At 36.6% G+C, this 12,568-nt stretch overlaps 1 pseudogene; it reads left to right on the top strand.

The window, feature by feature from the left end:
* LOC149227410 (uncharacterized) overlaps window positions 1-12,568 on the top strand; it is a 141,403-nt pseudogene that overhangs the window by 104,924 nt on the left and 23,911 nt on the right.

The following is a 12,568-nucleotide window of genomic DNA, read 5'->3' as shown; positions in this document are numbered from 1 at the left end:
GCATACACAACACTCACATTTTGTTGTATACTTCAGGTGTACAATGATATCCCAATCTTCAAATCTAACAATTCTTAATTCAATAACAATGCAACTTAATCAACATATTTCATATCTTATATTTGAAGTGTATCATTGATCTATTGAATAATTTTCCCTTGAAGATGTTCTTTGTGTCACTGTTATGAATATTCTTCCTTTCTGCTCTTGTTGTTTACAATTAACAAATATTAGAAACAATATGCCTTAGGGATCTACTTTAGTTGTAACTTTCAACTCAGAGAACATAGTACTGCCTTCATCAATTCCTCAACAATTTACAAATGTTATCTTTGTTTTGGTAATGAATAAGGTGCCACTCAAACTAGGGTGCTCTCAAATATTTGTTTGCAATGTGTGATGATGTAAACCCTTACAACTTAAGAACTGCTTTATACTTCTGCTTGCCTCATTAATCACACTATAATTTTCCAAACTTGTTCAATACCTTTGATAGAGAATGTGCCACTGCTTCAAATATAAATTCTTAAGAAAACTTACAAAAGATACTATGATATATTAGTATTTATATCTTTGAATAATTCATGAATAACTTCATGGATCTATCCACAAGTTAATCAACTATGCCATTCTTAACATCATATCATATTCTTATCGTAATCCTTCTAGGTTCTGATTTGAAATGACTTAATGTAGGTCCTAGAATAAACCTTAAATGGTTATTTGAACCTTATAAAATATTCCCTTAGTGTGCTCAAATTTGGAACAAAATTGCCTCACAACCTTAGGCTTGGATTTAACCTGAAGCTTGCAAACTTGTCCTTCAAAGTTCAATAAATGTCTACTTCATATAGTTAGAACAAAATGATTTCAAGCCTTAGGAAAAGGCCGTATATATGTGCTTTGTTAGAAACCTACATTCGTCACACTATAAAATCCACACATAATTCAAAGAACCTTATGTTGATCCATGAAAAAGTAGAGATAAAAATATTTCTATGTTCAAACAACTTGGTATTTCCTTCATATATTTATGATTGTGCTAAGCCATAGAAACCTTATATCACTTTTGCAATTGATATGCAAGTTAGTCCTCTTTATATCACTACCAAATATACTTTAGAAACATAGGTTCACAGCTTCAAAAGGACCCATGAAAAAGTATGCAAAGGGAATATTTTCACTTAGAAATTTTGACCTCCATAGAAGTTAAGACATGAGTGGGCCATACTTTAAAATACATGTGTTCAGCCTCTGAAAAGCCTCAGAGAAACACGAATCATCACAACAATCAAATTCAAAAAATCATCCACCATGAAAGCACTCTTATATCTACTCCAGAAAAAGGAGAAATAGCCTCAAAGAATACGATGTAGCCTAGTGAATAACCAAAGAATAATAAAACATTGAATGCTAAAACTTTCTCCCAAATATTTACCTATAACTTTAGATAGGCGTGTCATCACAAGGCCTCAGAACCAAAAAATATGTGTGTAGACTTGATTCTTGTGAAGGTTAGATGGGTCCCTTTTTATACTAGTCGTAGAGGCCTCTAGGATGGGCTGACATGGCTAATTTCCCTAGAGCTGACCTACAAGTGATTTGAATTTTAATTTTCAAATTCAACTTTTTGGAGCCAGTTTTTAAGTTGTACATGAAGTTGACTTAAGGAGGGGTCAACTGACTTGATCACTTCAAATTCCAAATTTAAATTTAAGTTACCTTGGAAAAAAAACCCAATGAATAATAGGACCGACTTAACCATTTATAAATTAGTTGATATGCCCTCCACTTTACCACCCAATTTGACCTTAAGAAATATTTAATTAAATTTTTCAATAGGAGTCTGTAACACCCTCCTCCCACATCTGCCCAAGCAACCATCCAGTTGGAGCAAACATGCGACGAGAGGCCACTATGATATGATTCAACCTCCCAAGTCACATTAAGGAAGTGGAATCGACAGAAACACACCATAAATAGATTAATCATCAGCTACATGACCCTCAAGAACCAATACAATACTTTAGACAGCTTGCCTTATGGTCCCACTGATCTTTTGTACAACTTAAGCCTCAGTTTCTTCCATGTTATAAGCATGAGGGAGACCAAAAACCCAAAGTCGCTTGCATAGGCTTTCTTCCAGTGACTAGAGACCAAAATTGTTAGTGATATGCCAACAAATCTAGAATTTGAGCCACTTTTTCAGGCCCAAAGCCTAGGCACTGCCCAGAATTGAACCATATCTTCAAATCAGTAAAATAACATGGAAATTAAATTATTAAAGAAAATACTTGTTTAAGACCTTAACTGGACCCCTACTAGCCATGACATGCATTTTTTCAAACACTTAGTAAATATGCAACCTACAAGTGTAAATAATAGATTTGAGAATAGGGGTCTCATACTTATCTGTGATTCTCTATAAAGAATTGTATCCTTATCACATTAGCTTCCATTTCATCCATTAGGTCATATATACATTGTTCATTCATTTACAAGTAAAAACATGATGAGATCCATACATAGTTGCTGTCATAAAACATATACATAACCAACATAATAGGGACACAAATATCAATGAAATCATAGACACATACACCACATATAATCCATCATAATACTTATAGAAATACCAGGAGAAATAACCTTTCATTAATGATGAAAAATCCAAACTCAGGATGGGACTTCCATATTCCACCCAACCGTAGAATGGCTAAGCCAAATTTTGTTAGAAAATTATATATTACGGAGCAATGGAACACATAAAATATTGCAGAAATATAAACACAGAAAATGCACAAAACAAGAGAGACACAGATATACATGGTTCACCCAGTTTGGGATACGTCCACCCCGAACATCCAGTCCTTCCTTTCTATTATCCAGCAAAATGAAGAGACACAACCTATAGCAAATCCACTGTAATATCCTCTATTTTCTCTCACAGTCTCACCTCTCTATTTCTCACTCACATAATACACATCTATATCTCAGCCTCAAATATAGTGCCCTCATACAAAGAGAGGGGGTTTCCTTCTAGGGAAAAAAACCCTAAACTAAACATAAGTTCTACCGTCAGATCATCTGCCTAATGAACGGCCCAGATTGACTAGAAATTACTATACTTTTACAAGGAAACTTTACATTTGTTTTTAGCTTCGGGGGCACTGCCCCCGAGCCTCCGCCGGGGGATCGCTGGCCCCCGGACCCCCCAACCGGGGGGGATCGGCGCCCCCGCACCCCCCTGCGTGGAGGGGTGTAGAAACTTCCTGGGATATACATCCGGGTGAAACAAAGACCTCTAAACAATCATGCTCCACACACAACAAATCTCTCTTCATCCATTAACCCTCGTGCCATATTCCAAGCATGAATGTGGGATCTCATATAACACATCAATCAAAACTCATCTAGGGCTTCCAGAGGCCATCCACCTCAACCCATAAAACAACGATTCCACCTCAGGGTTGGACATTACAAAAAAATCATCAGATCAGTCTCTATCCCAACCATCCAGGGCTCTAGAGAATTTGTCCAACCCAGTTATGGGACTAGTAACTCAACCCACAACTTTTACCGATATCTAGAGCTTTTGTCCAACCAAGGGTATGAAACTAGTAACTTAACCCACCAAGGGCTCAAGAGCAATTGTCCAACCCAAGCTACGAGACTAGTAACTCAACCCAAGTTGTTACAGAGTTCCAGAGTGTTTGTCCAACAAAGGCTAGGGGACTAATATTTCAACCCAAGCTAAGGAAGCATGAGAAGCAACAAAAAAAACAACAAGGAAATAAACCCACAATCACCATGGCTATCCAAAAAATGAAAAGGCTAGGAAATCCATTGTCAGTCCCAACCATCCTCCATGCCAATGACGGATCACAACCAAAAATCCACATTCATATGCCATGCATGGCAAAACTAGTGAAGGAAACATACATGCAACTTGGTACCTGCAAGCAAATCTGATGTAGTTGTTGATCCCGATACCCTCTTGTGCTTTCCTACTCTTCCTTTTCCTTCTTTCTCCAAGAATCCAAGTATGCCATAGCTACCAAGAGTGCTCCAAGAAAACTCTGAGTCTCCAAGAGTATGAGAGAGAGAGAGAGAATAATGAGAGAGCTCCAAAAATAAATTGGCAAAAGGTTACCAATTGATCCTCAAAAGCCTTTTTATGAATGAGGCCTCTATTTTCTTCATTTTCCATTATTTTCGCTCAATTTCCTCCTCACATGCAACCTATGACCTTTCACCTCCCTTTTCTCCTAATTTCCATTATTTTCATAAATAAATGTGCTAAAGATGTGATTTTTCCTTTCTAAAGCCTTATCCATTTCCTTTTCCAATTTCCTTAGCCATAAATAATCACAGGTGATCCCCATCACTAGGATTCTACCCAACATTCAGCTTGGAATAAGTGTTCCATCATTCGTGGTTATTATTTTTCCTTTATTTACTTTTATTACATGGAATTTTCACAAGGGATGTTACAGAGTCCTTCTTGGCCTCATTATTTGAGAAATTTTCTAGCCAATGATGAGCTACCAATCATCTCATTTTGGGGACTTTGACCACAATCTCCCCAAGCCTATCTTCCCAACTGATATCAACCACGATGCATACCATATATCATTGGAATTGGCATGAGGAGGAGAATATAATGATGATGATATAGATCTCATCATCAAAATCATTGTCCTTTACATCCATTAGCCTCAAAAATTACAGGGCATCTAGGGATTCCTTGGGCTTCTTCTCATTTGGATCTTCCAAATAATGCAAACTAGACAAATATTAAGTGCGTTCAAGGATTGATGTTGGCATTAATGACAAAACCATTCAACAATATCCACCTTTGTATTTGATGGAAGCATGTGTACTCCCCCTGCAGTTACTGCTCCCCTTGACTTCATGCTTTTAGTCTTCTTCTCATGATTTCTCCCCCCCTTTAACATCAATGGAAAAGTGTTACTCTCCCTGAAAAAATACCTTCCTCTATCTTCCTGCAATATGCCTTTCTTCCTTTGATGCGTCTCTCCCCTTTACTTGTACACCTCACACGATTTTCCATAGTTGAATTCATTTGTATTACCACAAGTCCTTCTATCCATGAATTTGCTTTCCAAACCTGCTACTACACTTAACATAATGTTTATTAATCTTCCCATACTACTTCTTTGATGACTTCTTCACATCTTTTATTTTCCAAAGGATAGATCTTCAACAATTGCTACTTAGGCTCCCCTTTTTCAATATTTTATCGTCGTTGCTACAACACCCTCAAAATTTTGGACTATATTCAAAATTTTGAGCCTTCCTTTAACCATGTGATCTGTCATTTCTTATTATTAAAACCTTAGTTTCCGAGTCCCTTTGCAAAGAAATCCAAGTGTTGTCTTTTGTTAAGGGAAGTATCGCTCTTTGTGAAAGGAATTTATAGTGTATATTTAAGAGGAAACTTTGGTATTATCTCTTGTACTAATGGGTTCTATATGTCATAGAGATATACACCATACATATTCCCTGATTATCGTGCACTTTCTTGTTGTAATCGACACTTGTGTTGCAAAGTGTACCTTAAGTGTCACACTTGGAGGTAAGTGTCGTTTTGTTGTCGTTTCAGTGGACGTATGGTTATTTTGGGTGTTAAGAGTTTTATTTTTGGTTGTTTGATCATTTTTAAGTGTGCTATCATGTTCAAGTCTAGTTATGGTCTTATCTTTTTGTCCTATTGATCCTGCACTTAGTCAATTTCTAAAGATTCCCTATCTTCGCAACTTGCCCGAGCAACCAAATTTCATGTTTCCTTCTTGAACTACACACTACATAATTGAAAACCCTAATCAAATATCCTTACCTCTTGGAACTATGCACTACATAGTCATTGCCTTCCAAAAATACACATTAGGAAATCCCAGTGCCTAGTATCTTCGATCTATACATGAAAATTGTGAAATCATTTCCCAATCAGGCCTCAATTATGCAATATGAATTCTTAGTCAATATTCAGGCCCTATCTTAGTCCTTAACTTGCTCAATTTTAAAATCCATTGCCTCAGTCTTTCCAGAACTGTGCACCATGTAATCAAAGTGAGCAAGTATTCCTCACTATATCACTAACACCCTCAACTATGCAATATTGCCTTCCTGGCCCTCTGCCATTATGCATTGTGCAGTCCTAGTGAGTAGACCCTCATCACTTCCTCCTAGAATTTTGCACTATGCAATTCCTGAGCCTCCTCCTCAATCTTGTCCATTTTCCCAGCTCAATCAACATGTTGCATGAGGAACAAGGTAGACTAGGATATTTTGGGACAAATTTCATCTTGTCATGAGTGAATTTCATTTGCAGGTGTTTTTTTCTTGACATGAAAATATGATGCTCAAGGGGGGTGCCAAGGAGATCATATAAAATGAAACTTGTGAAGCTATAGATATAAAGAGATCATTAATACAAGAGATGGAGGGACACTAGATCATGACTAAAGTTTGAATTTCAAGATCACAACGAATACTCCATATCAACTAGCCTCTTGGAGGATGAAGATGAAGTACTTACAAGATCTATAGTGAAGATACAAAGAAAGCAGGAAGGAGAGGAAAGTTATACATTTACACATCACAATGAAGTTCCATGTCATCATTGCCAAGACATGGATTGTCCAAGTGTGACTTGGAGAGTCTTAGGTGTCATTGTATTCAGCCACATCATTTGTGGATGTAATTATATAATTTCAAAAAATTGAGAAAATGTAAAATGTGCAGAAGACCAAGGGTCACATATAGAATGTGAAGAGCCATATAGAATCTCAAGGGTCTCTTAAGAATTCAAAAAGTCACATAGGACCTCAAGAGTCATGACGGAAGCTCAAGAGTCATAAGGGAGGTGGAGAGTTGCCTCATTTGTTATATATACACCCTCATAGCTCAAGTAAAAGACTTTCCACTTTGGATTCTCAAGATAGGCATAGGAGAGAAGATTAGGTTGTTGAGAAGCATGTAGTTTCTTAACGTTCCACTATTGAAACTAGTGTTGTATCATTGTAATGGGGTATCTTGGGAGTTCCCCTTAATAAGTTGAAGCTCTTTGAGCTAGCACACTTTTCATGCATATGTCGTGAATTATTGTAAAACTATTATTTCATTGTCTGTAGTGTATGTTTATGTAAACACATACTAATAAAAATGAACTATTTCATTGGATTTAGTATGCATCTTTGAATCATGTGTCTCTTGCTTTCATGATCATTATTTCTTTGTGAACTATTTCACAAGATTATTAATGATTCTTTAATATTTGTGTGTGTGTATTTACTTGGATAGTATTGTTTCTCTTCTCTTAAAGACTCACTTTCTCTTCCTTTCCATGAAAGAACCATTATACACTTTGCAATTGAATACATCACAAGGCTAACTAACTTGTTTATCTCAAAAGTACATGTGTTTCTCTTGTGTCGTTTATTGCAACCAAGGAAAATATTTAAGATTATCGAAAACAACCTATTTTTTCGGTTGGGGCTCCTACTTCAAGCAACGTGAGTTCTACTTTGGACTTCATATGAGGGAGACCCCCTCACTATTGGTGACATCCAACACCGTCAACAGTTCTAGCGCTAGAAGGAGGGAAACCTTTTTATGGACGACAATTCATCACATTCACATAAAGAACCTTTCGTGCAAGGTAGTAATTGTTCGAGATCAACTCCAACTCATATTTCTAAGACAGAAGAGTAACCTCACCAAGGTCCACAACTTGCATTCGAAGTCACTTACGAGCAACTCTAGGAACTTCGACCGATTAATCATTAGTTTGTTCGAGCTCTTGGACTACTTCCTATCAGATCCTTTCTTCCTCATAAGAAAACAAAGAAAGACAACCCATAATCATGTTTTGGTTTCTTTAGTGGAAGAATTGGTTAATGAAACCCTTGAATGTTTATTTGATCCTTCTAAAGGAATTCATCATTAAGAGGATCTTTGACAACATATTGGGGAAAATATGGATGGAGACAGGGAGGATTTTCATTTTTATGATGAAGAATAGTTGAGGGAAGGTGAACAACCTAATAATGATGAGAATTTGAAGGGTGAAGAAGAAGGATATTCAAAATCAGAAAGTGAGGAGGAGGAGGAAAACAAAGACATGACTGATGACCGATTCGATTAGATGGCCCAAATACCTTGTACTCTTTCGGGTAATGTTCATCACTTACCAAAGCACCTGGAAACGTTGCTTACAAAGTACAATTCTAATAATAAAATGAAGGTTGAAGATCATATTGATGACTTCCACTTGCATCTACAGATATTAGAGGTGTGTTTTGATGATTTTACTTGTAGATGATTTCTGTACACTTTAGAAGATAGAGCATTTGTTTGGTATCATATCCTTCCACTAAATTAAATCCATAATTGGAGGGAGTTTAAACAATTATTCTTAAAAAAAATTGTTGATGATAAAACTCTAGCCATGTTAGTTAAAGAGCTCAGGAACCTGAAGATGGGGGATAAATAAAAGGTTAAGGATTTCAATCAAACATTTACACATATTTTGAATAATTTCCCTATTAATGTACAACCACATGATTAAATTATTAAATATTATTATATTTATTCCTTGCCTACTAAAATTTCCATTTTTTTCAAATGCGTTGCAAAAGATATTTTGAATCTTAACTTTGCATAAAAAATTATTGTTGAGTAAGGAATTAAGGTCTATTTGGGTCATTTTTTATCAATAATATTCAAAAGACTCCAAAGGAACTTCTAAAAATTGCCAAGTCTTTGAATCCACTAAATCTAAAGAGAAATATCCTTTTGACATGGATAACTTCACTAAATCCTTAAAGTAGCTAACCAATGAAGTATCAAAACTTAAAAGGAAGTCAAGTGAGGCTTCTACTAATAACAAGTCTTTTAATCCATTTCTTAAAAATAACTTCAATCAACCTTCTAAGTCTACACAAAGCTCCAATCTTCTATTCAATGTTGAGAACTTGGGCATGGATAACAAGTATACCTCTCATCAAGAAGCACATTTAGAGAAAACATGCCCTCAATGGAAGCACAACATGAATGTTGTGGCTGTTAACGATATAGAAACTGTTGACACCTAATCATAGGGATTGGGTGAACAACTGTAATTCATGTAAATAATAATAGAAAAGATGGAGAGTCATCGGGAGATGAAATGAATAGTCACTCCCTCTTATATATAATAATGAACAACCTGAATGAATAATATGATTTGATTTGAGGAGTTACCTCCTAGCATGACATGGTATCAGAGCCAGCACCATTTTTGGCTTCCCTCTCTGCCTTGTAACTCCCTTCTACCATTTTTTTGCAGTCTCTCATTTCTACAGTCTTCCCCATTTATGCATTCTTCCTCGCGACTCCATGCTATCGCTACTCCTACTGCAAAGAATGCTTCCTACGCTGCTCCGTGGTATTGCTACTCCTGCTGCAAAGAAAGCAAAGCCCGCGGCGAAAGCTCCTGCTACAAGCAAGACCATTGTTTCCAAGCTAGCGAAGGCTACTAAACCAGCTGCCCCAACAAGAAGCTAGCTGCAAAGAACATTGTCCAGGTTATATACATTAACGCTGGTCCACGATGAATGCTTCTAGGTTATATACATTAATGCTTGGTATCATGCTGCTCCATGGTGAATACTTGGTATCACCCATGGTGAATGCTCCCATACGACTCCACGGCCCTCCTCCAATGATATTACTGTCCAACAACTCTAGTGGCCTATGCATGAGAGCCTCCTCTCCTCTTTGAATGGTATGAGTGACTGTGAGCTAGTGCATTGTGTATGGTATTGAATATTAGATATGCTGAATGATATTGCAGTGTATGTTATTACATTGTGTACAGTTATATGTATAACACCTTTGTTATATAACTCCGCCATATATCATATATTTCCCTCCTCCATACGCGGTCACCATTACGATACCACTCTCCCATCACGACACTGCTCTCCCAATATGTTGGCCCATTAATATTGCATTAATACCATTATCTCATTACTCCCCATCACTATCTGGTAAATCTACTTTAGTTTTTGCATTGTTTAATGTAACAAAATATACCTTTGATATATACATATCAGAACTATATTTTACTATAGTGCAATTTTTTTTTCTTTTACACAGCAAGTGAAAATTGTTTTACCAGTAGAAGAGCGATTTTTTTCCACAGTACACAGATTTTACAATGCATTCAATCATATCTATTGTGGGAGTAGTTCTCACTGGCAAGGAGAACCATCCTGAGTGGTCTTGGAAAAAAAACACACCCTCATTTTCAATGACTTGTGGAAAGGAGTGTATGTTGGAGATGGAGACAAAGAGCCAGAAAAGCCTACCTTAGACAAGGAGTTCGCCATTTGGGAAAATAAGAACAGCAAGGCCTATGCATTGATTGTAGCATCAGTAAATGAAGAGGTGAGTCACCATATTTAACCATTTTCAAATGCTTTCGAAGCCTTACAAAAACTGAAGGAACTCTATGGCTCACACCCTGCACTTGAAGTTGTTCAACTCATGATTAAACTCTTTACCCTTGAATTACAAAATAATGATCCTCTTGCTCGTGCATCAGAAGCAAAATCTGTAATGCGTGATATCAAATTCAATAATGTTGAACTGGATATTCCTTTGATAGCTTTTCTCAAGGCACTTTATCCCACTTACTCAAATTATCTTGAGTCATTGCAAGCAAATGGAAACCTCAAAGATATTACCTTTGACTCCCTTGTGAAAAAATTTGCTTAAAGAGAGAAAGCTTTTTGGAAGAAGACAACTCTTGAGTCTTTTGAAGAGGTTGTGTGACTTGCACATAGAGAAAAGAATCTTGCTCAAGATTCTTCCAGAGGAAGAGGTGGTCGAAGAGGAAGAGGAAGAAATTTCAGAGGCAGGGGGGCAGACACTCTCAAGGAGAAAAAGTCAAATTTGCAGTGCATATGCTGCAAAGGAGATGGATCACATGATGCATCCACATGCAAATTACCTTGGGATAGAATTGAGCAGGAAAGAAACCAACCCAAAGGTAAAAATAATGACAAAGTGAAAGGTAAAGCGCCTGAATCTGCTCACTATGTTGTGGCACACTCTAATATTGGAGTAAATGAAGACTTATTTAATGCTTCACTTGCTTCTTGGAAAAATGATTGGTTGCTTGATTCAAGAGCAACTTGCCACATGACTTTTAGAAGATATTTTTTTGAAGAATTTACTGACAATGTTGATGGAGCAATATACTTTGCAGACAAGTCAAAACTCAAGCCATCAGGGCTTGGCACAATCAGGCTTAAACTGCCTGGTCTTCCAGACTTTCTTCTACATCATGTTCTTTATCTCCCACAGATGAGGAGAAACTTGTTGTCCTTGGTCCACATCTGCCAACAAGGACACTCCATTCATATGTTTGATGGCAAGCTTGAGGTGAGAAAAGCTTCAGACCACTCACTTGTCATGATGGGGATAGAAGAAGAAAGGCTTCTCAAGCTGCAGGGTACCTCTGCTCGTGCATAAAATTTCTCATACAATTCTCATTATGAAGAAGGTACATTTCCATCAATTTTATTATGGCATGCTAGATTTGGACACTTGAACTATGACAGCCTCCGCTTGTTGAAGAAAAACGGTGTTACTAGTTTGCCTACAATTCCTAGGAAACTTAAGCAATGTGATTCTTTCATTCTAGGAAAGCATAGAAAACAGTCTTTTCATGATTCACATTCAAGGGCACATAGAAAACTTGAACTCATTCATTCAGATTTATGTGGTCCAATGCCTGTTCCTTCTGCAAATGGAAATAAATATATGATGAAATTTATTGATTACTACACCAGAATGTGTTGGGTTTATTTATTGAAGAACAAATCTGATGCTTTTCAAACATTCAAGAACTTTCATATATGGATTGAAAATGATGCACAATCTCATATTGGCTCTATTCGCACTGATAATGGAAAAGAATACACTTCAAATGAATTTGAAAACTATCTTCGCCAACATCGGATCAAACATCAAACAACTATGCCTTATAATCCCCAATAGAATGGAGTAGCTGAAAGAATGAATAGGACAATCTTAAATATGGTATGCTCCATGATGTTTTTCAAAAATGTAAAATTGATGTTTTGGGCTGATGCAGTTGTATGTGATGTATATGTAAAGAATAGATGTCCATCTAATTCTATTAGAAACAAGACTCCTTATGAAATGTTGTATGGGCACATTCCTTTGGTAAAGCATCTCAAGGTCTTTGGTTCCACATGTTATGCCTTGATACCAAAGGTACATAGAAACAAACTGGGTGCAAGAAGTTGTAAGTGTATCTTCCTGGGGTATTCAAACACCTACAAAGCATACTGTCTCTATGATGAAGTCAATAAAAAGTTTGTTGTATCTAGAAATGTTATTTTTCTTGAATCATCCAAAACGGACAATGTTGTTGAGCGACAACTTGATCGCTTGGATAGATTCGCAAATGAAAAATGATTTCAAGAATTTGATAATCATATTCCACATCTTGAAGCGGGGATTCTTATAC

Source organism: Pinus tabuliformis, chromosome J (genome assembly GCF_031772625.1).
Source record: "Pinus tabuliformis cultivar Carrire ecotype Pingquan chromosome J, CPIR1, whole genome shotgun sequence".
Lineage (NCBI taxonomy): Eukaryota > Viridiplantae > Streptophyta > Pinopsida > Pinales > Pinaceae > Pinus > Pinus tabuliformis.
The sequence above is the reverse complement of the archived record's forward strand: the minus strand, read 5'-3'. Positions and strand labels throughout refer to the sequence as shown.